This window comes from Esox lucius, chromosome 8 (genome assembly GCF_011004845.1).
Source record: "Esox lucius isolate fEsoLuc1 chromosome 8, fEsoLuc1.pri, whole genome shotgun sequence".
NCBI lineage: Eukaryota > Metazoa > Chordata > Actinopteri > Esociformes > Esocidae > Esox > Esox lucius.
In genome coordinates this window covers 19,906,392-19,932,054 of record NC_047576.1, presented here as the reverse complement: position 1 = coordinate 19,932,054, position 25,663 = coordinate 19,906,392, and the positions used below count along the sequence as shown (strand labels likewise).

General features: G+C 41.4%; 1 protein-coding gene and 1 long non-coding RNA gene across 2 annotated transcripts in view; one reads left to right on the top strand and one right to left on the bottom strand.

The window, feature by feature from the left end:
- The window catches only part of dab1a (DAB adaptor protein 1a), a 202,590-nt gene that overhangs the window by 152,237 nt on the left and 24,690 nt on the right, over positions 1-25,663 (bottom strand). The window lies entirely within an intron of this gene.
- LOC109616055 lies at positions 8,649-12,254 on the top strand. Its single transcript, XR_002197104.2, has 3 exons — positions 8,649-8,751; positions 10,299-10,353; positions 11,870-12,254. It is a non-coding gene; the product is annotated as an uncharacterized LOC109616055 (long non-coding RNA).

The following is a 25,663-nucleotide window of genomic DNA, read 5'->3' as shown; positions in this document are numbered from 1 at the left end:
TAACCTAGTTGGGGCTGAGCCTGGACATACTTAGTAACTGTAAACAGGATCCAACTCCCGGCCGTAATGACGCAGCAGTACTGTCACTCAGACCACTGTGCCACTAATGATGACATTCAGGAGAACTGGATAGGATTTGGCTTTCAAAGGGAACACGGTCCCAGTCGGGAAAAAAATATGTTTCTCCCCACTACACACACACAGCCATAAACATCGGAAAAAGCCTAGCAATCCCAGAAAGAGAACGCAGGATGGAAGAGGAGAGAAGAAAATGAGAAACAGAGGGATATTTCAGGATGCTTCCACTCCCAATCCGTTCTAACCCTCCCAAACTCCTGCTTTTCCCACCTCTTCAGCCCTCCTCATCTCTCTGGTCTCACACCATACATCTCCTCCTCCAGCACCCCCCAGTAACTCCTGCTCTTCAGCCCTCCTCATCTCTCTGGTCTCACACCATACATCTCCTCCTCCAGCACCCCCCAGTAACTCCTGCTCTTCAGCCCTCCTCATCTCTCTGGTCTCACACCATACATCTCCTCCTCCAGTACCCCCCAGTAACTCCTGCTCTTCAGCCCTCCTCATCTCTCTGGTCTCACACCATACATCTCCTCCTCCAGTACCCCCTAGTAACTCCTGCTCCAGATCCTATGAGGGGTGACACACTTTACAGTTGGAAACAAGTTACAATCCTGAGGCTAAAACAGTCCACTGAAAACACACACACACACACACACACACATTTCCCAATGTCTATGGACACGTGCCTGACTTACACACACACAAAACAATTTAGCAACCTCATAAACACACACATTATTACTCTCCCTACGCAAACAGAGGTCAGGTTGTATGGAGGGTAGACTCTGATTCTGCTTTGACTGTCCTGCTGGAGAGACTGAAAATGTCAGGACAGACAGAGAGAGAGAGCGAGAGTTGGCTAAAGTCTGCACAACCCAGCCTTACCAAACTAGACTTGGTTGATTTTTCAACAAAGGTCCAGGTGCCAGGACCACAAAAATAAGACAATGTTTCCCTAATGAAAACTAATAATTACACCTACCTCGGCCTCAACATCAACACCAGAGGTAACAAGGCTGTGACTGAACTGACAGACAAGGCAAGAAAGGTCTTCTACCTCATCAAAAACAAGATAAAACTCAATCAGGATCTGACTTAAAATGCTTCAATAATTGATAAAACCCATTGCCCTTCATGGTTGTGAGGTCTGGCGTCCACATAGTAACCTAGAATTAAGAAACTGGAATAACACCCATTTGAGACTCTGGATGCAAAACTTTGCAAAAGTATTCTTAGAGTACAAGGCAAACCCACTAATGACCAAACTGAAGCTGTTAATTTCACACCCACTTAAGGAAAAGCGACTCTCAAATCTTCCATAACAAAAACCTCATTAAATAGAGGTAAAAATAATTTACTAAGCCAGCTGGTTTTGGGTCTCTGTTCAAAAACTCAGACAGACCCCACAGATCTCCAGGACAGCAATACAATCAGACCCAACCAAATCTTAAGAAAAAAAGAAAACTATTTAACACACTGGAAGGAATCAACCCCCCAAAAAACAAGGCTAATTGGTATTCTACTGTAACAGACCCTGAATTAAGAAAAACCTTTGATAGACTCAGGAAACATGGCCTTGCTATTGACAGAGGCCACTAGGCAGACCTGGCTCTGAGAGAGAAGACAGACTATGTGCACACTGCCCACAAAATGAGGTGGAAACAAGAGCTGCACATGCTAACCTCCAGTCAAATTGTACAGATCACACAAACCCACTAAGAATTTAGAATTAAATCAAACATTGATGACCTCCTGTATCTGTTAGGTGAAATACTGCAATCTGCAATCACAGCAACAAGATCTTTGACCAGTTGCCATGAGGAAAGGGTAACCAGTGGAACATTAAAAACATTGTGAACCTAATCCACAGTGTTATAGTCAAGACCATATGAAGCGAGATTATTTCAAGACCATAGCAAACTGAGTTTGAGTCAAGACCTTGTGGGGTCAAGACTGAGTCAAGACCAAGACCAGAGTAATGCGAGTCAGATTAAGTCAGTTTCTCCACTATACTGACTCGATACTGTTAATATTCCACAAGAACATAATGGGTTCTTTCGATACATTTTGGGTTAGTATCAAAAACATATTAAGCTGGTCCTAAACAAAAGTGCATTCTCAATCTCCATATAGTCTGCTTTTTAATCAAGGACTTTTTTACTCAGTGTCTATAAATCCAAACAAAAGTTAATTTTGCAGAACTTGCAAATGCCAAAGTGATTTTTTATTTTTGTTTTTACACAAAAATTATGTCCGGAAAAAAACCTACTGCAAGCACCGCTAGAAAATAAATATGAACTAGGCTTTATTGTGGAACAAAAAATATTTTCTTACTTAACTTTTGACAAGACTTGATCGAGACCAAGTCAAGACCGAGTTACAATGCATTCAAGTTCGAGGCAAGACCAAGACCCACACGCGGTACTACAACAATGCTAATCCATATCCAAGTCCTCATCTATTTTCCCAAGTCGTTCTCAACTATTTGAGGCAAAAAAAAACTGCACATGGCCAATTAATATTAAAGTCACAGTATATTTTCAAACTAGTGTGTAATGTTAAACTGAGATTTCTTTGGTTTTAGTATTGTTTCTTATAGCCTTGTTAGCTGCCACTTGCCTTGTCAATGTTGACAAATGTTTTCCGTGCCGATAAAGCCCTTTAAGTTGACGTTGAATTGAGTGACAGGGAGCGACGGAGACGGTGAGTTTTACATTGAAAACAATGTACACAGCTAATAATATAACCTTTCAAAATATGCTACCCATTTTAAACCTTTATGTGTAAAGTGGAATTGATGATAGAAATAGAGAGAGAGAGAGGCGAGAGATTGAGAGAGGGAGAGAGAGAGAGAGAGAGAGAGAGAGAGGGAAAGAGAGGAGAGACTAAAACTCATTTCCATACAGTCAGACCTCTGCTTCACTGTTCAACCCTGAAACGCCTCTCAACTCCATCCTAGCATCCCTCCAACCATCGTCTCCTCCCTTCTAGCCCTCTCCACTTCCTGCCTTCCCCATCACCTCATCCAACCCTCTCCTCCCTCCATTCCTCAACATGGAACCATATCGTTGAGTTCATCTCTTTTGTGAGTGAGGTGCACTGGGTGTTTCTAAATGTAGCGTCATAATGTTGCAGCCATGCAGTGAAGAATGTTTTCTGAACATCCGTTTGATCCTTAGAGAGGGAGGGAACGAGAGAGATGGAAAGGAAGAGAGTGAGCTAAAAAAAGAGGGAGCGTGGTGGAAAACATGAAGGGAGAAAGAGGGATTGCTTAGATGTGTCTTTTGACAGAGTTGCTGTAAGAATAAACACCACTGGGATTGAAGAAGATCAATGCACTAACAAACAAACAAACACACACACACATACGCACACACACACACACACTACTGGGACAGAAGCAGATCAATATTAGGGGTACCAAACATTGTGTGAGTAAACAGCAGTAATGAACACACATTTGTACACAACCCTTCTCAGAAGACAACCACTTGAGTAAACATAGTCCTGACACACACACAGAAACACACATACGCATTCACACACACATAATATTCTAACAACAATCAGCAAAAAACATACTCTTTACAGCAATCAATGACTGAGGAAAGAAATATTAAAAAAGAAGCATAATCATTTAAACACACCCATAAAACCAACAATCTCAGCCACACACATACACACACATGCACAGATGCACATACATAAACACACATACACACAGTGGATGCAGGAGAGCACCTGATTCAGGTCTGGGTCAGGAAAATTTGGTGACAGATGTGTGTGAGGTCACCCTGAACCAGTTGTCTTTAAACAACAGACTCAGATAGACACACACACACACACACACACACTAGCACAGATACCAGCACATAAGTTGATGAGCTGAATAAATCACTATTAATTAGGAGATAAAAACTAGCTGAGCAGCGATGCAGGACGCCATCTGACATAGACCAACACTCTAAACAAGAGAGAGAGAGAAAGAGCGAGAGAGGGGGGTAAATGGAGAGAACAAAAAGGAGAGAGAGAGGGGTACAAAGAGAGTGGGTGAGAGAAAGAGAGAGAAAGCTTGTAGCTCACAAATTCAGTTAGCATGGCCTTGCTATCAAGAGATGCTGCCAAAGACAGACTATGTGCACACTGGCCACAAAATGAGGTGGAAACAGAGCTGCACTTCCTAACCTCCTGCTGAATGTATGACAACATTAAAGACACTTATTTCGCTCAGAACATAATATAGACCCACAAAGAATTGAAACAATTAATTTATTTTGTACAACATTGCACATTTTTAGATCACCAAAACAACTTCTACAGAAACATTCTCAGACTGAATGGAAGACATGATTGAGCAATGGAAAAGTTCAGGTTGAAACATCAGGCAGATGATATACAGCAATCAAATGTATTCCGTCTAATGACTCCAAAACAGATCGGGAGACTGACAGAGTGGGAGGGCGGGGCAGATAAGTAAGGTAAGTGTTTGCTGGCTGGAGTTCAACACACCTTGGTACAAACACACACAGTGCCACCAGTCTGCAGAGCAGGTGTGTGGACATGTGTTTCCCCACTAAACAAGCCCACAGGGAAAGAGAGAAAAAAAAACGGTTCCTAACACACACCTGGGTCCACACTCACTGACACACAGTATAAATGCTTTCTTTGAATCACATTACAGTAAAAAGGTTTCAAACAATGTAATGGTCATGGACATCTTAACAATTCCAGTATGAGTGCAGGAAACAGCTCTTTCTTCATACCGCCAGGCTACCCATGACCACTGATAAAGACTTCAGACAGGCCTGAAATCTGTGAGCATGACCGAGACTCCCAAAAAAACAGGTATACAACTTTGCAACCATCCCAAGGCTACAGTATAGATACACCTCCAGATCGAAAGCACATATAATTCATGTGATATGCTAGTAATTGGATTTTTAACATATCATCCCAAATTGGTGACATAGTACCCAACTGAATTATATGGTACACAAAAAAAACACACAGGAACTATAATTATACCAAACTCCTATGGGTATCTTTAAATGTGAAATAGTTTTGCATGGCTGTTTATGGTCCCCTGTGGTTTGCGATTGGTAAAGCATGGCAACATGCCAGCTGTGGGTTCAATTCCCCCTGGGGACCAGTATGTATAAGTGTGAACATTTATTTGCAGTGCACTATTGTAAAAATTGCTAGAAGACTTGAAGAATGCCTGCAAAATATGAATGAAGACTTTCATATTTTTGCCTTCCTCAGAGTTTTTTCTGTCATCGCCATATTGAGTGACCAGAGCACTGTCATCCAGTTTAATATTAATAGGCCATTATTATTAATTAGAATCATGGATGTCTGTGTTAGTCTCATCAGAAGACCAGTCTGTGTGTCACTGTTGAGTGAAGGGCTCAACTCCTGAAGCTTAATTTGCCTGTCTCTCTTTCTCTACTTATTTCTGCCTCTCAGTTGATCCTCTGGCTCTGTTCTTGCAAATGTTCACAGCAACTGCTACATGGTACCAACTGACTCTACTGTAGATATCCTTAACCGATAGATATGCATTCATGTGCAAGAGCACGGCCACGTGAAAGCTTTTTGGATAATAGTGGCCATTTTGTTTTAAGTACTAATCTGAAACATAATGTGTCTAGTGCTCTTTGTCCATACATGTGAAATATCAAGTTTTGTGTCAATGGGTAATTCATGCCAACAAAAAAATCTTCAAAATCCATTATCGCAAATGTGTTCCTCGTGAGGAATAGGACCTAGAGTATTTATGAGGGACATGACCTTGCAAAGTTTGTAAAATCTTGTACTTTTGTAAAATCTTCATGGCAAGACACTTCATTCAACCAGGTTTCCTCAAAATCGGGCCAGTCATAATTGGTATACATATATTTATTGTCTGTGATACATGTGCTGTGTGTTCAGAAAGTAGTCAGACCCCTTCCGTTCATTCACATTTTGTTATGTATTAAAAAATAATAAACTGAAATATCACATTTACGTAAGTATCCAGGAAAGACACACACCTATCAATATAAGGTCTCACAGTTGGTGTCATCTGGGCACCACCATCGCCCAGGACCTCAAGTGGGAGCTGAAAAACACCACTCTTACAAAGAAAGCACAGCAGAGGATGTACTTCCTGTGGCAGCTCAAAAGGGTCAACCTGCCATCAAAGACTATGATGGTGCATTTCTACACTGCCATCATCGAGTCCATCCTGACCTCCTCCATCACCGTCTGGTACACTGCAGTCACTACCAAAGACAAGGGCAGGCTGCAGCGCATCATCCATTCTGCAGAGAGGTTGATTGGCTGCAACCTGCCGTCTCTACATGACCTACACACCTCCAGGACGCGAGTGGCAATGATTGGGGCTGATCCCTCTCACCCTGGAAATGAACTATTCAGAGTTCTCCCCTCTGGTAGAAGGTTAAGGTCTATCAGGACCAAAATGGTTTCTTTCCTACAGCAGTAGGCCTCAAGAACATGCCCACGGAACCATACTGACTATAGCCCGCTCCCCACATACACACAACCCTCAACTGGACAAATCTATAACCCCTCCCCTTACATACACACACAACCCTCAAATGGACAAATCTTGGACATTACATATATTTTTGTAATTTATTAATGCTTAATCTACTGTTTTTATGCTCAGTCCACTGTTCTTATTTGTTTTTATTTCCCTTATTCCTTTTGTATAACTTGCTGCACCAATGGGCCACAACACATTCCTTGTTTGTTGTGAAATTTACTTGGCAATAAAACTCTTTCTGATTCGGATTCTGGTACAGGCACAGACCTGGAGAAGAACACCAAAAAACTCATCACGTGGCCAATGCAATATCCATGGTGAGGCATGGTAGTGGCAGCATATGGCTGTGGGGAAGATTTTCAGCAGCACGTTGGTGGTGGCAGAATAATTCTGTGGGGATGTTTATCAGCAGCAGGGAGTCTAGGATCGAGGGAAAGATGAACAGAGCGAAGTACAGACAGATCCTTAATGAAAACCTGATACAGAGCACTCAGTACCAACTAGGGTAAAGGTCTATTTTAAGGGCTTACCTTCCAACAGGATGAAGGACGTCACTGTATGAGACCAAAAAGAGTCCTCTTAACAATTTCATTGTTGGGGATAATAATAAGAATATATAGCAGGGGTTCCTGCTTTATGATACATACTGAATGACATTGCTGTAGCCCAGGTTTTGGCAGGCAAATATTTGACCATTGCTCCTTCACCCATTCATTAAGTAAATGTTTCATTTGGTTTCAATAATTTTAAATTCACCCAAATCTTGTCAAAATCAGGCCACTGGTGTGTGAGATATAACAGGTGAAATATGTACGCCCAGAGATCCACAATTTTCTCCAGGATTTCATCATGAATGTCTTTAAAGTACTACTTTCACAAATATTCTGTCTCTCCCTACACATTCCTCTTTGTTTACTCTCTCTCTACAATCCCCCCCCCCCCCAACCCCCTATAATGTTCAGAGCCAATGATAAAGCCTCTGGAAGATTCACAGTGGTCTGCGAATCTTTGATTAGGACAGAACAATAATAAAAGAAGAGAGAGACAGAGATGGTGAGAGATGGGAAGAATGCAAGAAAAGAGAGATGGGGAATAAAGCAGGAGGAGAGAGATGGGGAAGAAAGACAACTAACTGTGTCTGGCTTGAAACAAGCAGCATACTTTGATGTTCTGTTTGGAAGTAGAGCAAACGAAATAGACCACAAGATGCCGTTTGATTTACACTGAGAAATACTCATACCTGATTACACCTGGAAGGGGGAGAGAGGCTAAGTGATTGTTCTTCAATAGTGTATAAGACACGGTCAGAGAAATATTTCTTACAGATCCACTTGTACAATGTCTCAACACAATTTATAGGTGCTGATATCTGTCCTGCGAACTGTTGGATGACTAGAGCTCCAACAAGTGAGAAAATCGCATTATCACAGTCTCTCTCAGGCTGATGTTTGTCCAGGTGGGATTCAATTGAAAGTAACCAAAATTCAACATGTTAAGTGAAGGAATTAATCTGGGGAACGTAAACATGGCCACAAGGAATTACAGGTAGGTTTAGGTACATAGCTGGGCTCAGTTAATCAAAAAGTTAAGGTCATCAACCGTTAATCCGTTCACCAAAGAGTTAAGCATTAATCGGTAAATCGTAAAAAACGTAACAGAAGTGAGCGAAAATGTTTTTTGCCTTTTTGGGGTATTTTAAGGGCTTGCATTAGTTATTTTCTAACTGTATGTGCTAAAAGCTCAAATTTGATTGGACTTCCTGACTAAGTCTAATTAATTTACATTCATCCTTTTCCGTCAAAGCAAGACAACGTAAAGTGATGTTGAAGTTTTTGGAAGGTCTCGCTCCAGCATAACAAAGAACAGCCAATCCATTTCACAGATACTAGAGAGCAATTCTTTTTTGGCCAATCATAGATGATGTTTACAACACACCAATAGCTGCTTGCAAGTAATGCGAGGGTTCCCGTGTGTTTTCTTTCACTTTTGACCTATATACTGAACCCTTAAGACTAGTGCGCAATCCTATTGTGAAGAAATACATTTTTGACTTTGAAAATAGGATCTAGATATTCAGCACAGCAAGCATTGGATTTGATCTCGTTCCCCACTCCGGACTAATTATGGTAAGGGGTTAGGTATTATGGAAAGGTTAAGGGGTTAGATATTATGGAAAGAGTTAGGGTTTGTTATTATGGTAAGGGGTTAGATATTATGGAAAGAGTTAGGGTTTGTTATTATGGTAAGGGGTTAGATATTATGGAAAGAGTTAGGGTTTGTTATTATGGTAAGGGGTTAGATATTATGGAAAGAGTTAGGGTTTGTTATTATGGTAAGGGGTTAGGTATAATGGAAAGAGTTAGGGTTTGTTATTATGGTAAGGGTTAGGGTTTGTGTATGCACACGATCTTGAAGATCTGGGACTTTTGTAATAAACAAATCATGTTTAAAGCTCCTATTTTGGGATAGATGTGTGTTTTGCTGTTTGTATGTGTGAAATCTATGAGTGTAATTACTATCACACCATAGCTAGTTAGCCATGAAACTCCAAGAGTGATAAGTTGTCACATACATGACACAGTACACATTTTTGGGGAAATCTTTTGGGCTTGACACTACTACTTTTACAACAAAACATTGCATACTGTGTCTTTAAGTGTGTGCATGTGCATGTACTTCAGAATGCAAAATGAGGAAATTAGCCCATAGCACCACTGCTGAGAAATGTACTGTCATAGAATTCACCACTGCTAGTAACCACTTTTAAAGTAATTTACAGACATTTACATGCCAGGACAAACGTCTAATATGGAGCTTTATTTAATGAGACCATCATGTAGACAGTATCCTCAATTACCCTTAAAATAGGAAAACAAACAAATCACACACACTTCCCAAGTTCATCAAAAGCTCTTATCACTCTAATCACTAAGAAGTAAATCCATGGAAAGCTTCTTTAATGACACACAAGATGCAGCCTCACGGCAACACACACACGCGCACACACACACACACACTCATAGACATGGTCTGTCTCTTCATGTTTTTGGTGTCAGTTATAAGGAACTATATTTTGAATGAAGGAATAAACAAATTCTGAACCACGGGAGAAATACTGCCCATACTGAATGCTGTGAAGTAAACAGATACATAGACAGACAAACAGACAGAGGTAACAGTCAGCTGGTTTCTCAAACTCACATAAGCCCTCTAGTGTGAGTGACGCATGCTGATTCGTCAGAATCACCATTCTTCACTCAATGTAGAGTGTGATAGCGAACATACGTCCCCAACACACACACACACTGTAACTCTTTGCAGGTTCCTCTACCACACACACGTCAAGGCAGAAAGTGTTGTGATGCATTGATGAGTGGAGGGCATTGATGAGTGTAGTGCTGCATTGATGAGATGGGACTCATTAATTCATGTTAACCACAGTGTTGTGACAAAAATGTATGTAACACATTGTTGTGTGTGTGTCCAACATATGTGTGTGTATTTGCCTGTATATCTATATGTGTGTGTGTTTCTGACTTAACTATATAATGGGGGGGAAAGTTTAGGAATAAATGTTACATTATTGAGGTTAGGGTTTGTTTAGCATTAGGGGCAATAAACTTTGCTGTCGCCATTGTTGTTAAATTAACATGTATATCTTTTTTTTTTGTAGCATTATGTGGTGTAAACACATTTACAAATGAACAGGTCAATCAATTTTGTCCCAGGTAATGATAATTTATTGAGCCAGTTGCAAGCTTCAGCCTTTATTATCATTTAATATTTTGTCTAAGCCGTATAACAGTACTGCCCTCAATCATAGTTAGCTAGCTATACTGCAATTATTTGTTATACAGGATGTACAGTAAATCTGCCTCAGTGATGACAAAACGTTTTATGTTACTAGAAGTCAGACAGAAATGTATTATGTTTGTAGAGAGCCATGGCAAGCTGAGTTTGTGTTTGGCAACAAAAATAAAAGAATAGGTATTAGTAAAGGGGTGGATTCTCTGGGCCTTAAAACCAGGGATCAAGTGCATAATCTTGGTGTTCTGATAGACTCAGACCTCACATTTAACAGTCATATCAAATCGGTCACCAAAACAGCATTCTATCATCTAAAGAATATAGCCAGAATCAAAGGCCTGGTGTCCCAAAAAGACCAAGAGAAGCTCATCCATGCTTTTATCTCTAGCAGGGTGGACTACTGTAATGGGCTCTTAACTGAACTCCCCAAAAAGACTGTAAAACAGCTGCAGCTCATTCAGAATGCTGCTGCTAGAATGTTAACCAGGACCAAGAGAACCGAGCACATCACTCCAGTTCTTAAATCTTTGCATTGGCTTCCAGTCAGTTACAGAATAGATTTTAAAGTGGTGCTTTTAGTTTATAAATCTCTGAAAGGTTTAGGACCCAAATACATTTCTGGTATGAAGAATATAAACCGAGCAGGGCTCTTAGATCAATGAACACAGGTCAGCTAGTAAAGCTAGAGTCCAAACTAAACATGGAGAAGCTGCGTTTAGCAGTTATGCTGTACACAATTGGAATAAACTACCAGAAGATCTTAGACGTGCCCCAAACGTATACATTTTAAAATCCAGGTTAAAAACACTTCTCTTCTCACGTGCCTATGACTGAGCTCTTAAACTCACTTAAACTTAAATGCACTGTTTATTCTTACAGCTTTTATAGCTTCCTATGTTTTTATCACGTTTTATTTTGTTTTATTCTAGTTCTATTTTCTTATTCTATGTTTTATTATTATGCTGTATTTTATATTTCTCTTCTTGATTTTTTTTGTGTTATTAAATGTATATTTTGCTATCTTTTACCAATCTTAATGCAATCTTAAGTTGCAATCTTAAGTTGCAAATAATTAAGTTGTGCCCTGTTTTGCACTGCACAAGGATACACTGATGTTGCTGTTTCTTGACAGTTGCCACGTGTGATTCTTTATGTTGTGACATCAAAGTGTTTTCATATTAATGAGGATAAAGTGCACGCCTGTAGCATCGGCAGAAAACAGTGTTATAATTCAGTCAAGTTTAAAGGCCTTTTATTTCTTCCAAAGTATTTTAAATGGGTTATGACTATGAATTGGAATGCAATCAGAAAACCATGCAGCTAAGCTATTGCTGACTCAAGGCAAAAGTCTGAGGGCAAATTTTACTATAAGGATGGTATTGACTTTTCCCGTATTTAATTAATATTTAATTGAATATTTTTTATCTTTTGGGGCAGAAAACAGAGTGTGTATGCAGGGAAAACAGAAGACATCTACAAAGACCTACAAACGGTTACTGAGAGCTGGATAACATCTGGCTGGGGGACGGATTGAAGAGGCCTGATGACCCAAATCTATGCTAAAGAGAACTACCAAACCTAAGCTAAAGAGAACTACCCAACCTATGCTAAAGACAAGAACACTGCTGCCACATTGTACTACAGAAATTCAGTCAGAGAATAGACAGAATGTCTTAAATAACTTACAAAAAATACTAAGATGTTGTGGTTGGTGAGGTTGGTATTGTTGTATTTTGTGCTTCTGTATGCTTTGTAAGAAAGCTTGTTTTCTTGTTGCTTGTTTTCATTACACAAAGGTTATGTTATAACCACTAAAAGTCAACACTTGTAATTGGATATCCAGCCTTTCCATTGTCTGCTTGGTCACATTTTCATCTTGGTTATAGAGATGATGTTGGCATCACATGCAGAAATCCCAGGGGGACAGGGAGGACACGACCCCCCAATCCTAGGGAAAACTATGATTTGCCCCCCCCCCCCCCCCCAATACATCACTATAACCTATGCTGATTATCGACACTTAATAGCGCGTTTTCAAGTTATAAAAGCTTTCGACGCCCCCGCCATCACCTCACAATGGTTAGATCCACTGCCCACCCCCCCCCAGCCCAAAGGCACCTCGTGCAGGTAGAGTGCGTGAATTGGAATCTGACAGAGTTGGTCGCTGGTGGCTGACTTACAGTAAGTAGTTCAAACAAAGGATATGTTATACATTTCTTTACTTCTAACACTCAATACAATAAAACACATCACTAGCCTCCATTTTCACTACATTTAATTACATGTCACACTTTATGTTAGCTAGCAGTTAGCTGACGTTTGCTAGCTATCTACAGTAAAATCAACCAGTGTGTGTAATTGTTTGAATTCGAGTCAATGAGAGAAGCTTGCAGTGTATGTAGTGTTCCTTAGCTGGCAAGGTGATTGTGTTTGTGTCTACCGTCTGAAAGGCACTCAATGCACGTAGTGACTGTGAGGTTAAATCCAGTTCATTTGTTTTGTGTTGGTAGGGTTCACACACAATAACTGAATTTGCAGAAATACTGTAGAGAGCCAACCAATAGCGCAAACTAAAACAGTATTACATCACTACATTTGGTGTCCCCCTCAATAAATGCTCCTGAGAACATTTCATGTAATTGTCCCCTCCAAAGTTGAGATCAGATTTTTGTCCCTGGTTGAGATGATGTTGGCCTCCTTTCAGGTAGAAATTATGATGGCCTCCTTTCAGGTAGAGATGACGTTGGCCTCCTTTAAGGTAGAGATGACGTTGGCCTCCTTTCAGGCAGAGATGATGTTGGCCTCCTTTCAGGCAGAGATGATGTTGGCCTCGTTTCAGGCAGAGATGATGTTGGCCTCCTTTCAGGTAGATATGATGTTGGCCTCCTTTCAGGTAGAGATGACGTTGGCCTCCTTTCAGGCAGAGATGATGTTGGCCTCCTTTCAGGTAGATATGATGTTGGCCTCGTTTCAGGCAGAGATGATGTTGGCCTCCTTTCAGGTAGATATGATGTTGGCCTCGTTTCAGGCAGAGATGATGTTGGCCTCCTTTCAGGTAGATATGATGTTGGCCTCATTTCAGGTAGAGATGATGTTGGCCTCCTTTCAGGCAGAGATGATGTTGGCCTCCTTTCAGGTAGAGATGATGTTGGATTCCTTTCAGGTAGATATGATGTTGGCCTCTTTTCAGTTAGAGATGATGTTGGCCTCCTTTCAGGTAGAGATTCCCGGGTCAACAGGTGAATACAGCACCCAAGGATGTATCTTCAATGCTTAATGGACCTCTGCCGGGATTCTATCTCAGCCTGGGCTCTGTTCCTAAAACACATGAAGGCTTATAAACCCAAAGAGAAGCAGTAGAGAGAGTAAAGTTATGGGACATGTGAAGTGTTGGGCAGCTTGTCAAGTGTTTTATACTCAGCCTCTTTCCAGGATCTGTTGTTTGTCCTTGATGAGCTACTCTGCAGGTCTCACCGGGTTAATGATTTTTAGATTTAATAGTGGCGTCTTAGAAACAAGTGTGTGTTCTTTCTGTCGGCTTACTGTTGGATTGGAGGGATCTCTGGTTCTTAGCTCTGATGGAGGCTAGGAGAAACCTTCAGAGTCGCAGGATGTTGATTATATCTGGTGCATTATCAGAGACAACCCGTTGTCTGTGCAGTTTTTGGGAGTAACCTATTGATTCTTCCAGTGCTTGGCTGAACACAGGGTGTTCCAGACTGAGTCTGAATCAGAGATTGGAGGTGATTCAGGGACTTCAAGAGCTTTGCAGCGAGCAGCTCTCTGAGCTTGTCCACAGTGTGAGGAGATTTGAGCACAGTGCAGTTTATTTTTTACAATTTCCCTTGTTCATTTTGTTCGGATTTCTAAAAGAAGCTTGGCTCTAATTAACCGGTGATTACAGCCACCCCCCCCCCCCACCACCATAACCGAATGGCCTTAGAAACCATAACTTTGTCCGGTCCTCTACGTGGACACTGATAAAGTAAAGTGGAGAAGGTGTCAACGCTCGGAGCGCGGGTTTTTCCATGGTGTCTTAAACTACCTCTGGATGAAGGTGTTTGTGATGTGACCACCAGGTGATGCTCAGAGCAAAGTGTGAAAAGGAGCAGACGATTGCTGTTGCAGTTTATGACACTGACCAGGCACATCCTTCCAGAGCCCATTTCCATTGCATTTAAATCTCCTAGGAGCTTGTCTCACACCCATACCCACACACACACACACACACACACACACAGGTCCTAAAGCCATTTTTGCACAGGGCTTCACCCACCCAAGAGGGAAGCTTGCAGGGGGAAGAGTGAGGGATGAGAGAGGTTGTGAGAGCACTGCTGTAAGTGATTACAGAGTTCCCCACTCATAAGGACACAGGATCAGTGTAATCACCTAGGAATACGATTTCAACCATGAGCCAAGACCTAAGCACACACACAAACCGAGAGAAGGAGCGGCAATAACACACACACAAACACACGTATTCAGAGAGTAACAGCCTAAGGGAGGAGTGTGAGAGAGGGGTGATTCATATTCCGCTTCTGTCTGCAGAATCTCTGATGAACAAAGAGGCACACGGACATAAACTCACTGAGCATAACTTGACACAGCTGTAGAACATAAAAATGCACTCAATAGTGTCCTTCAGACATAAAGGCATAGATGTGCATTGTGTATATGTGTCTTTATAGCGATCCGTCTATTCAATTCAATAAATCTTTATTGTCTCTGAAGGGCAATTTGTCTGTAGCATAAAAATATAAGAACAAACACAGAACCTTTTGAAAACAGCGAACTATCAGGGGAGTAGTTAAAAAAAACATTCGAAAGACCAGGTTTGGCCAATATGAACGACCTGCAAATAGAAGGGAGAAAAAGGTGCATACAGAAGACCTCTGAATGTGACGTCCTAAAATCCATCCTTAAACTGAGACTCCGGCTGTAGTCAAACAGAATAGCATGAAACGGGTAGAGGCCTGTCCACTGACAATGGGTACGGCTTTTGGTATAAAAACGCCTTCCGCCCTATTTGGTGATAATGATGAAGTCTCCGGTTTATTCAGCATACCTTGTTATGCATCTGAATGATATTGTATGCCGCGGGTATATCTTTATATGTCTGTGAATAAAATCATTCTAGACGCCCACCTCAGGATAGGGTTAGAGAGCATGAAATGGTGTGCAGACAAGCTCATTAATAAACACACACACACAGCAGGGCATGTTTAGGGGGCATGTAACTATGAGGAGTAGCTAGAGCCTATTAATTCAGCTCATTTAGCCCCAGCCCAGCCATTACATCTAAATCTAACCTTGCCCACACAACACACACACATACAACACACACACACACACAGCCCAAACACACACAACACACACATAAACACAACAAAAACATACACAACACACACACGTAACACACACACAACACAAACTCTCTCTCCTTCTCAGTCCCACTCTTCCTTTCTTTCCCACATCTCTCTCTCTCTTAACTGTCTCTCTTTTTTCCCCATCCCCCTCTCTATTCACTCCTTCCATCTTTCACACATTCCTCCTTCTAAATCTCCCTCTCTCTTCCTCAATTTTCTACTTCTGCCTCTCTTTTTCCCCTCCCTCTTTTCTCTCCTCTCTCCACTTCCTCCCCATTCTCTCTCCCTCCCTGTGTTTCTCTTTTTCAGAGGCAGTAGACCTCCTCCATCTAACAGTTCCTGGAAGAGAAACAGCAGAATACTTGCACATTCTAGGTGCTGGTAGTTAGTCAGGGTGGACCTATTTTGTGTGTGTGTGTGTATGTGTGTGTGTTTGTGCGTGTGTGTGTGTGAGCGGAACTACTATTCTGTGGAAATCAATCTAAATATGCCCTCTAGCATTTCAAACCATTATCCTCCAATTTCCCCACATCACATTACTTCACATTAACAACACAATATTGTTTTAATTTGTGAGGAATACTATTACCACACAAAGAAAAAGAGACAGTTAAAGTTATAGACAGAGCCATAGAGAGTTAAAAAGAAAGACTAAGCAATAGTTTGAAAGGAAGATAGATTTGGAGAAGAAAAAGACACAGAAAAAGGGAGGAGAGACTGTAGAAGTGTAGAGCAGGCTGTACCAGAGACAGACATTAGGATTAAACCAGTGTTCATCCCTCCTTCTACTGCTTACAGAAACTAGCTCTGAGGTCTTTTACAGCCTGGCAGAGTTAAGAGGATTTCACCACACAGGGGGACTACCCACTGTTCATTAACTCCCCATACACACAAACACACACACACACAAACACACACGCCTCTGTCTGCCGCCTACCAAAAAGCTTACTGTCAGTCATGGGAATATAAATTAACTGTCTGTGGATTTGGTGTGTGTGTGTGTGTATGGGGCAGGGGGTATTAAACTGTATGTAACTGTAGCATATCAGAACAAACCCACAAAGCCCCAGCGTGTAGCGAGGTAGAGCGATAACGGATGGCTTCTTCAGATTAGAGAGGGCAGAGGAGGAGGGGGGCACTGCCACTGTGATAGTCATGGCAATGAACTAATGACTGCAAACACACACACACACACACACCCAAATGCACGCACGCACAAACACACATAAGCTGGCTCTGATGAGGGCTAGGTTGACAGTGAAGTTTAAGGACGATGCCGCCAGGGCACCAACCACAGGTCAACCCACCAACCACAGAGAGAGACAGAGAGAGGGGGAGGGGCTGACATGTAATAGATAAAAGGACAGCAGTGGGAAGACTGACAGAAAAACTAGGCTATTGATTGACAACAATTCCAATCTTTTTTACACAACTTCCCGGACTAAACACCTCACTGCAATAGTACAGGCGTATACCTGGCAGTGGAAAGCCTAAACACCTCACTGCAATAGTACAGGCGTATACCTGGCAGTGGAAAGCCTAAACACCTCACTGCAATAGTACAGGCGTATACCTGGCAGTGGAAAGCCTAAACACCTCACTGCAATAGTACAGGCGTGTACCTGGCAGTGGAAAGCCTAAACACCTCACTGCAATAGTACAGGCGTATACCTGGCAGTGGAAAGCCTAAACACCTCACTGCAATAGTACAGGCGTATACCTGGCAGTGGAAAGCCTAAACACCTCACTGCAATAGTACAGGCGTATACCTGGCAGTGGAAAGCCTAAACACCTCACTGCAATAGTACAGGCGTATACCTGGCAGTGGAAAGCCTAAACAGTATGTACAACCCTTCTGTTTCCCTGTCAAATTAAAACCCAACCAGACATCTAAAAACATTAGCAATGACACATTTCTTGATGGCAAAGGGAAAAGAATATGAAAGAATCTAAGAATCCTATCCGACTAAAAACTTTTAGAGTGTTTTCTGGATGGGCGTTATACGGGGGTCCTGACTCTGTGGTCACTAAAGATCTAATGGTACTGATCATGAGGTTAGGGGTGTTAACCCCAGAGTCATGGCCTCATTCCCAACCTGAATCCCAATTCCTTGCAACACCTCATTACATCCTTCTGAAACTTGTGTGCGTGTAATGTTTACTTAGAGTTTCTGATTTATAGTTCACTTTATAACTGTTATTGTAATTTAATTTGTATTATTTTCACTGGCTTTGGCAATGAAAATAACAGTTTCCAATGCCAATAAATCCCTTTTGAATTGAATTAAATTGAAAATTGAAAGAAGGGAGAAGGAAGGGAGAAATAAAGGAGAAAATAGAAAGGGGAGAGAGAATACCTCCTCTCTCTCTTTCTATTCATCAGGTTAGAGCCGTGAGCTCTAAAGAAACCTCCTCAATAAAACTCCCTGGGAGCCTCTACTCCATCAGGCTCGTAAACATAGGAGGGAGTGCTCAGATTTGAGAAATCGATTGGTGGAAACAGAGTTTTGACTATGCTAGATGAATGCTGAGATACACACACAGCCCAATGAAAGAAGGTGGGAGAGAAAGAAAGATAGAACCGAGACCAGAAAAAAGGTTGTAGAAGACAAATTGCAAATCATTGAATGAGCAGTCAAAGCCTCTCAAAACCCTATGGATAATCCAATTACACTACAAGGATTATGGGAAAACAATGACCTCCACAACACAAAAAGGTGCTGATGGCATCTTAAATTAAAGGACAATTTAAAAAACTATCACCAGAAAATGTATGCAAATGATTTACTCAAACTCTTCAACTGCAGGTATTTTTCTAGACATTTTGGAACCAATGTTCTACCTCTAAGGTCAAGTACTTGAAAAAGTACTTGACCTTGAGAATTTCTAAGGGATTTACATTAGCTTCATGTGGAACATTCTCCCCAGTATCATAAATAGCAGACATAACAATGTCCTGACCAGAAGTCATTTTGGATTTCTATGGAAAAAACACAGACCACTTTTATATAGGGAAATAAGTCAACCAAAGCAGAGGCAAAATCCATTTTTGTTTTGTAGACTACAAGAAAGCACATAATTACATTTGTTACAAAGGCCTTCTTAAACAAATAGAAAACTATGAAGGAAAACATATGACTTCATTAAATCGTTACTCTACAAAGAAAAAGTTATTGAATGGAGGGAAGCAGATGAACAATGAACTTGTTTCCTTGATGAACAAGTTCTTAAAGAAACATGACAAAGACTATTTTAAAGAACCCCTTTTAATTGTTTTTCAAAGAACCATTTAAAGAACCTATCCCCTCAAATATAAACCCCTAATGGTTCTTCAAGGAACTATTAAAATGGGCTTCTTTGAAGTCCTTAAAATTGACAAGATGCCAACATACTTTTTCTAACCAGGACATGGAGTGAAACAGAGCTGCTCAGTTATTTAATATTTGCATTGATGAATTGGCAAAACATGTGAATATCTGCAGCAGCTGGTCTTACACTGCTACATAATACTGAAATGTAAGTCTTTTTGGTTTTTCAGGAGGTGCACAGGGAGTGTGACGGGTGTGTGACGGGAAATGAACTAATAAAAAATGTCATTGAGATTTTCTTTGGTTTTACTTGCAATTATTTTTTGCTACATACCACTGCAATAAATAAGCAAGGGAACAGAAAGGTTCTTACAGTATCCTTTACTTCAAAATTGCGGAGAAACCTCTATAATTTCATCAAGGAGAAATGCAAAAGGGTATTTGAAAGAACTGTTTATACTGCCTACTCACTTAGAAATCATTAAAAAGGGTCTATAGGTCTAAGTCTCTATAATTTCACATTGCCATTAAAATACAATAACAAACCTTTCAATGGGTGCAGAGTGAATACTAATATGTTTCAATGTAGTTCAATGTATCTGGAATTATGGTCATCTTTGGCATGGCAGCTACACATGAATGTGAATGAGTTCAGAGAGAAAGAAAACATTCTGTTTCAATTGAGCTTCCATTTCCCATCAGTTAAAAAAATATGTATTGGAATAGCTCTCCAAATGCGAATTTCACCAAATGGAACCAACATCCACCTGGAATACAGTAATGTCTCGCTCTAGCGACTCCTTGTGGCCGGCTTGGACACCTGTCAGATCATTTTAATTAAGAAGCCAGAGAGGGCGCCTAAGGATTCCGGTCAAGACATCCCGTTTGCACGAGTATCATGATAAGAACCAGAAATGCATCAAATGTGTTTTGGAGGATAAAAATGAGCAGAGCCATACTCACAAATAGGATATCACGAAATTGTGGAGAGGGACAGAGAAGAAAAAAAAGAAACAAAACCGTATTCCCATTTTGTTATGATTATATCATTACCAGGACAGGTGTCTTACCAGCCAAGTTATGTCTGGCCCTGCGCTAAGGCTAATCATTAGTCATTACCAATGTGGTTATACTCAGTGTTAATATGAATATAATTTCATTGCAATAATATTAATTATTATTAGTCTTACTATCATTATTACCTTATAGCTGTCGGTCTAATCAATGTTTACTCTCCCAATGTAAGTCATTTACCTTACCATGTCAATTGAGTCTCTGGAATTCAATTCAGTTGAGAGAGGAAGAACGGACAGAAGGAGAAGAAAGGGGTTAGCAATTAGCCAGAGGTTGAAGTGGTGCATGTTAACGTATATGTGTGTGTGTGTGTGTGTTTGTGTCCATCTCTCTCGGAACACCAGCAGGGCTGTGACCAATACAGAGCAGAACAACTAATTAATTTTAAAAAAAGCTGCAACAAACAAAAACAAAAATGCACAGGCTCATGCACACAAACACACACATACCAGCTACTAGACTCCATTGATCTCCAACTCGCTCCTTGCCAATTAGTGTGTGTGTGTGTGTGTGTCTGTGCACCGGATTCACCATGCTGTTCAGCACTCCGGGGTTAGGGTGTGGCATTACCGTACTACAGCCACAGTGAGGTAGGCTTCACCAGTCTGTCAGTCTAACTGTCGGTGTCTTTCAGTGTGTGAAAACAAAGTCAGAAACAAACACAGGGAGTGTTGTAGGAATGTCTGCTGATCAAACACAGTTCTCTCTGTCATCCCTGTGGCGACCACTAGACACCGATCCTACTGCTGGTTCTACTGACACACGGTATTAAAGGCACCTACACAGTGTGAACACACACATTCACACACACCACAGAAACACAAAATTGCTCCACGTGAACACACACACCTTCGCCAACATCATATGAACACACATTCACACAGACACGTATTCACAAAAACATCACATGAAGACATACATTTGCAAACAACATGATGTTCAGGAATACACACTGCATGAGCGCACAAACATTCACACACACGTTTATCTAAGCTTTCTTAAAAGCACGTTTTCCATAATTTGCTTTTTCCTTCCTCTCCTTTCCTGTTCTCTTCTCTCCTTTCCTCTCCTCTCCTTCTATGTGGTGAGTATCTATGTAGTGTATGTCTACTCATTTAGCAGAGAGAGACAGGAAAAGAGAGAGACAAGTGAAAGTAAAGAACCTGCTCCAGTCTTGCAGAAGAAATATCAAATGTCATCCACATCACCTTAGAACCTCAATCATCTAAATTAGAAGGGGGAAGAGAGAAGAGAAGGGGGCTGAAAATAGAAAGGGGAGAGGGGAGAAGGGAGAGTGGGGAGAGAGGAGGGAGAGAGGGACAGACAGAGGGAGTGGAGGAGATAGGTAAAGAGGGGATAGAGAGAGGGAGCGGGAGGTGCTCAGAGATAAAGCTGACGGCACACTTCATTTAGGGGACTGAATTACATTACATTTTCTCCATGTCATTTCACCCCTCCACTCCTCTCTCTCTCTCTCTCTCTCTCCCTCTCATCCTATGGTGTAGCTATTAAGTGGAGTGTGTCGGAGTGTCTGGCCTCAGGCGACGGCACCACCAGCCCAGCTGACATTTTGACAGACGGGATGTGGCTGACGGGTTGGTGTGCCTCCCCGGCTGCACCCTAAACACTATGTAGCACACTAGATTGGACCAGAAGCATCAAAAGTAGTGCCTTATAAAAGGGAATAGTGTGTCATTTCCGAGTTAGCCTCGGTCTGCTCCGGTAGTTCTCCAGCCCTGTGAATCAGCAGATAGGAACGGCAATATGGCCCGATGAGCTATGTACACTCTGCTGGAGATCCGCACACTGCGCTTAGCCTACTGGTTAGTTCACGGGGCCGGCAAGCAAAATGTCACTGGTTCTAATCCCTGAGCTGACAAAGTGATCGGTCGATCTCCCCATGAGCAAGGTGCTTAACCCATATTGCTAACACAGCGGCAAATATGTACAACACTCGGGTATGTGTGTGTGTGCGGGTTGAACAGGACAAGTATAAGCACCTTGTTTTATTCATTGTCTTTGTGACTCGCAGACGACCGTGTGTGTATGTGTGTGTGTGTGTGCACGGTATGAAGCTTATTTAGTCAAATCCACTCTCTGACATATCATTATTTCTCTTTCCACTCCACCCTTCCTCAAGCCTTGCTCCCCCCCCCTCTGCAGGGTGAATCTGTAATAGGGTTTTTATTGTCCCTGATCAGCATTCTGCCCCGTGTTTATGCAGACTCTTCACACTCTCTCTTTCTCGCTCATTTCACCCTCCCTTTGCTTCATCTCTCGTCTCCTCTCTCTCTCTGCCTTGAGCTCAATTCCTCAACCGAATAATGCATTTTCTTTGTTTATTTGTCTTAAATGCTACAGTTGATTTTCGGGAACACTTAACAGTATTTCCTCAGAACACTAAGCAGCTCTCTCTAGACTGGATAATTCGGGCCTTGCTGTAAAGCAGTCTGTCTCTTTGAAAGGACAAATTGTTTCGTTATTGACAACATGATGGTGTATTTGGAGTCGACTCTTCCTTTAACATTATTCACTGTTCATGTGTCATTTGCATTGTCCTGTCTTCCTGTACACACCAGAGTGCATGCAGGAAAATATGCAAATCCTGATTGGGGGTATGGTCGAGCAGACGTAAGTACGCACATACAAACACAAAACCCCCAAACACACACACACACACACAGGACAGGTGAGTCTAGGGGTTGATTGATGTGAATGCTGCATGGCTGAACTGCAGAGACAGGATCCTTTGTGCTCCCAGAGAGGGAAAGCTGGGAATTACAGTATCACTGTCACGCAGCCCATGCACCCACAAACACACAGAGATACACACACACACAGAGAGATACACACACACACAGAGATACACACACACACACAGAGCAGACCTAACCAGGTCCTCAGAGCCCAGGTTTACATCCAACTGTCTGGGACACGATTTATTTCTCTGAGTTAACCTGTAAGTCTCACAGAGGTGTCTGGAATGTAGTAATTTCCCTAGAAACATTCAACTTCATGTATTTATGTCTGTGGTAATACACCTGATTCAACTAATGAGTGAAGCCCTTGACCAGCCGAAAGTCAGGGTAATACAGACAAAAAGCAGGAAAAGGGGTTTAGAGAATGCCAGGGGGACGAAATGTTGCATTTGTATTCCAGACACACCACAAGACATTATGCGTTGAACAGGGACATATTATTCATATACAGCCCAAAGCTGGAGTCCTGTGTTTTATCATCAGCACCATCACCTAGTGGACACACACACACACACATTACAAAGACACGTATTACACTCACACACACACAAGTTACACAGAGACACACATTGCGGATTGTGATGTCAGATATCTTCTACTTTACATTCTGAATGCAGAGCAACCAGCTTCATGCCTGACAGACATTGCCATAGACCAGAGACAATAAAACATATAGAAGTGATGGGGGAGGAAGTCAGTGGGGAAGGGATGTAAATCTACAGAGATACAGAATGAAAGAAATGAGAGCAAGGAAGAGATTCAATGTAGGTCAGTTCGTAGAGCATGGTACTGGGAATGACAGGGTTGTGGGTTCAATTCCCATGGTTGCATGCACTCTGGATAAGAGCATCTGCTACATGAGAGGAGTGTAGTATGTACATCTACAGCATAATGAGTATATGGTGTTTCATAGTGGCTTTCATATTTGTGTTTGTTTGTATTACTTCCTGACATTATAGCATATTGAATTTGAGAAAGAGAGGGAGAGAGCGATAGAGACCTTGCTGTAGGGTTTCCTACACAAAGCCTTTCTGAAGCATCTCTGTCAATCACACCTGAACACCCCTGGGCCTATGCTCACACACACAGAGGCCTACAGACACACACAAAGACCAAAGGTCCATGCTCAGACTTTCTCTATTTCTCTCCCTGTCTTTCTCTCTTTCTCTATCTCTCGCTCTGTTACCCCGGCCTAAAAACTGCCATATTGACCACATCATGAATTATTTGCCAACGTTTTTCCCACTGGAGAATTCTGGCCCTGGATGCAGCAGAATTTTCATCACAACACTCTTAGCGCTGTGACTTCAAGGTCCAGACACACAAGGTTCACTTGGCCAACATTTCACAAAGACGATGCACATCAGACTAAGATATTCATTTTCCTGAATGGGGAAACCTGAAAATCAACTGTATCAACGCTATTAGTATGGATTGGCCATTCACCATATTATTCCTCATCATTCTTTCCAAAAAGCATTGCTAACTAGCGAAACTACCAGGGTGGCAGCTACCCAACCAAAATGTCTTGCCACCCCACTCGCCAGCCCAGTTGTCAGGAGAGTCTGCTATAATATATAAATTTTTAAAATGTTATTGTGTACTATTATATTCATTCTACTTTCATTGTTAATCTCTATTGTAACCCGTTCCAATATCTTTGAGTCCCCCCTTCCCAGTAAAATGGTTGAGTCCCGGAGTACACCTGCTCCCGTCATCATGCTGCTCCCCCTTCCAGTGAAAACACCAGGTGTCGGTCCATGGTACTCTATGCAACACTATGGTGACCAGACGTCCCCGTTTTCTGGGGACAGTCCCGTTTTTGGCGGCATGTCCCCGCCTGAAACTGTCCCAGAAATGTCCCAATTTCTGTGTGTTAAAGAGACCGCAAAGTGAAATAATATTTGTATGTGGCAAAAAAGACCAGGCAGCATAGCCTACTGGTTAACGTCTCAATCACGCTGAGCTTGTTTTAGGCCAACAGAGGGGGCTGCTCAATATAGTAACTTCATTCACATTTCTGCTAATTACTTGCTCATGCTAGTTTTAGAGACAACTGCTGTGGGCAAACTTTCAATCATTTTAAATAGTAGCTAATGATGTTACAATGTCACAATTTATTATTATTAAATAGATAGATGATCTGCTCTAAAAGGTTTAAAATAGGTTATTCTAGCTAACGTTTGCTATGTAGAAGTTAGCTAGCTACTGTCTATGGTTAAAAAAACATTCACATATAACACATGCAGTGGACGGGCTATTTTGAAAATATGATCATATTAAATTAAGGCACAATTAATTATGAGAATATTTATTTGTAGATTACAATTCGAAAGATTTGACATAATAAGCATTGTGAAAATATATTTAGAAATCTTATATATTAGCATAATATTTTCTGTTAGAGAGGAAGGAAAGGAAGAAGACTAGATTGAGGAGGAAAGGTAAAGATATGATTACAGAGCCTGCCAATTTATTATTACAAACAATGTCTTTGAGATCAAATTTAAAAATGAGGCAAGCAATGAGAATTTGTTAACCAAAGTACGTTATCTAATAGTGTACTATTTATTATTAAAGATGAAGGAGAAGAGAGAAGGAAAAATTAAGGGAGTAAAAAGAGTGAAGCGAGGAGGGTGTAAAAGATGAGGTGGAAAGGTAAAGAGAAGGAAAGGACAAAAAAGAAGTAAGATGAGTGAACAAAAGAGAACTGTTGTTGTAGAA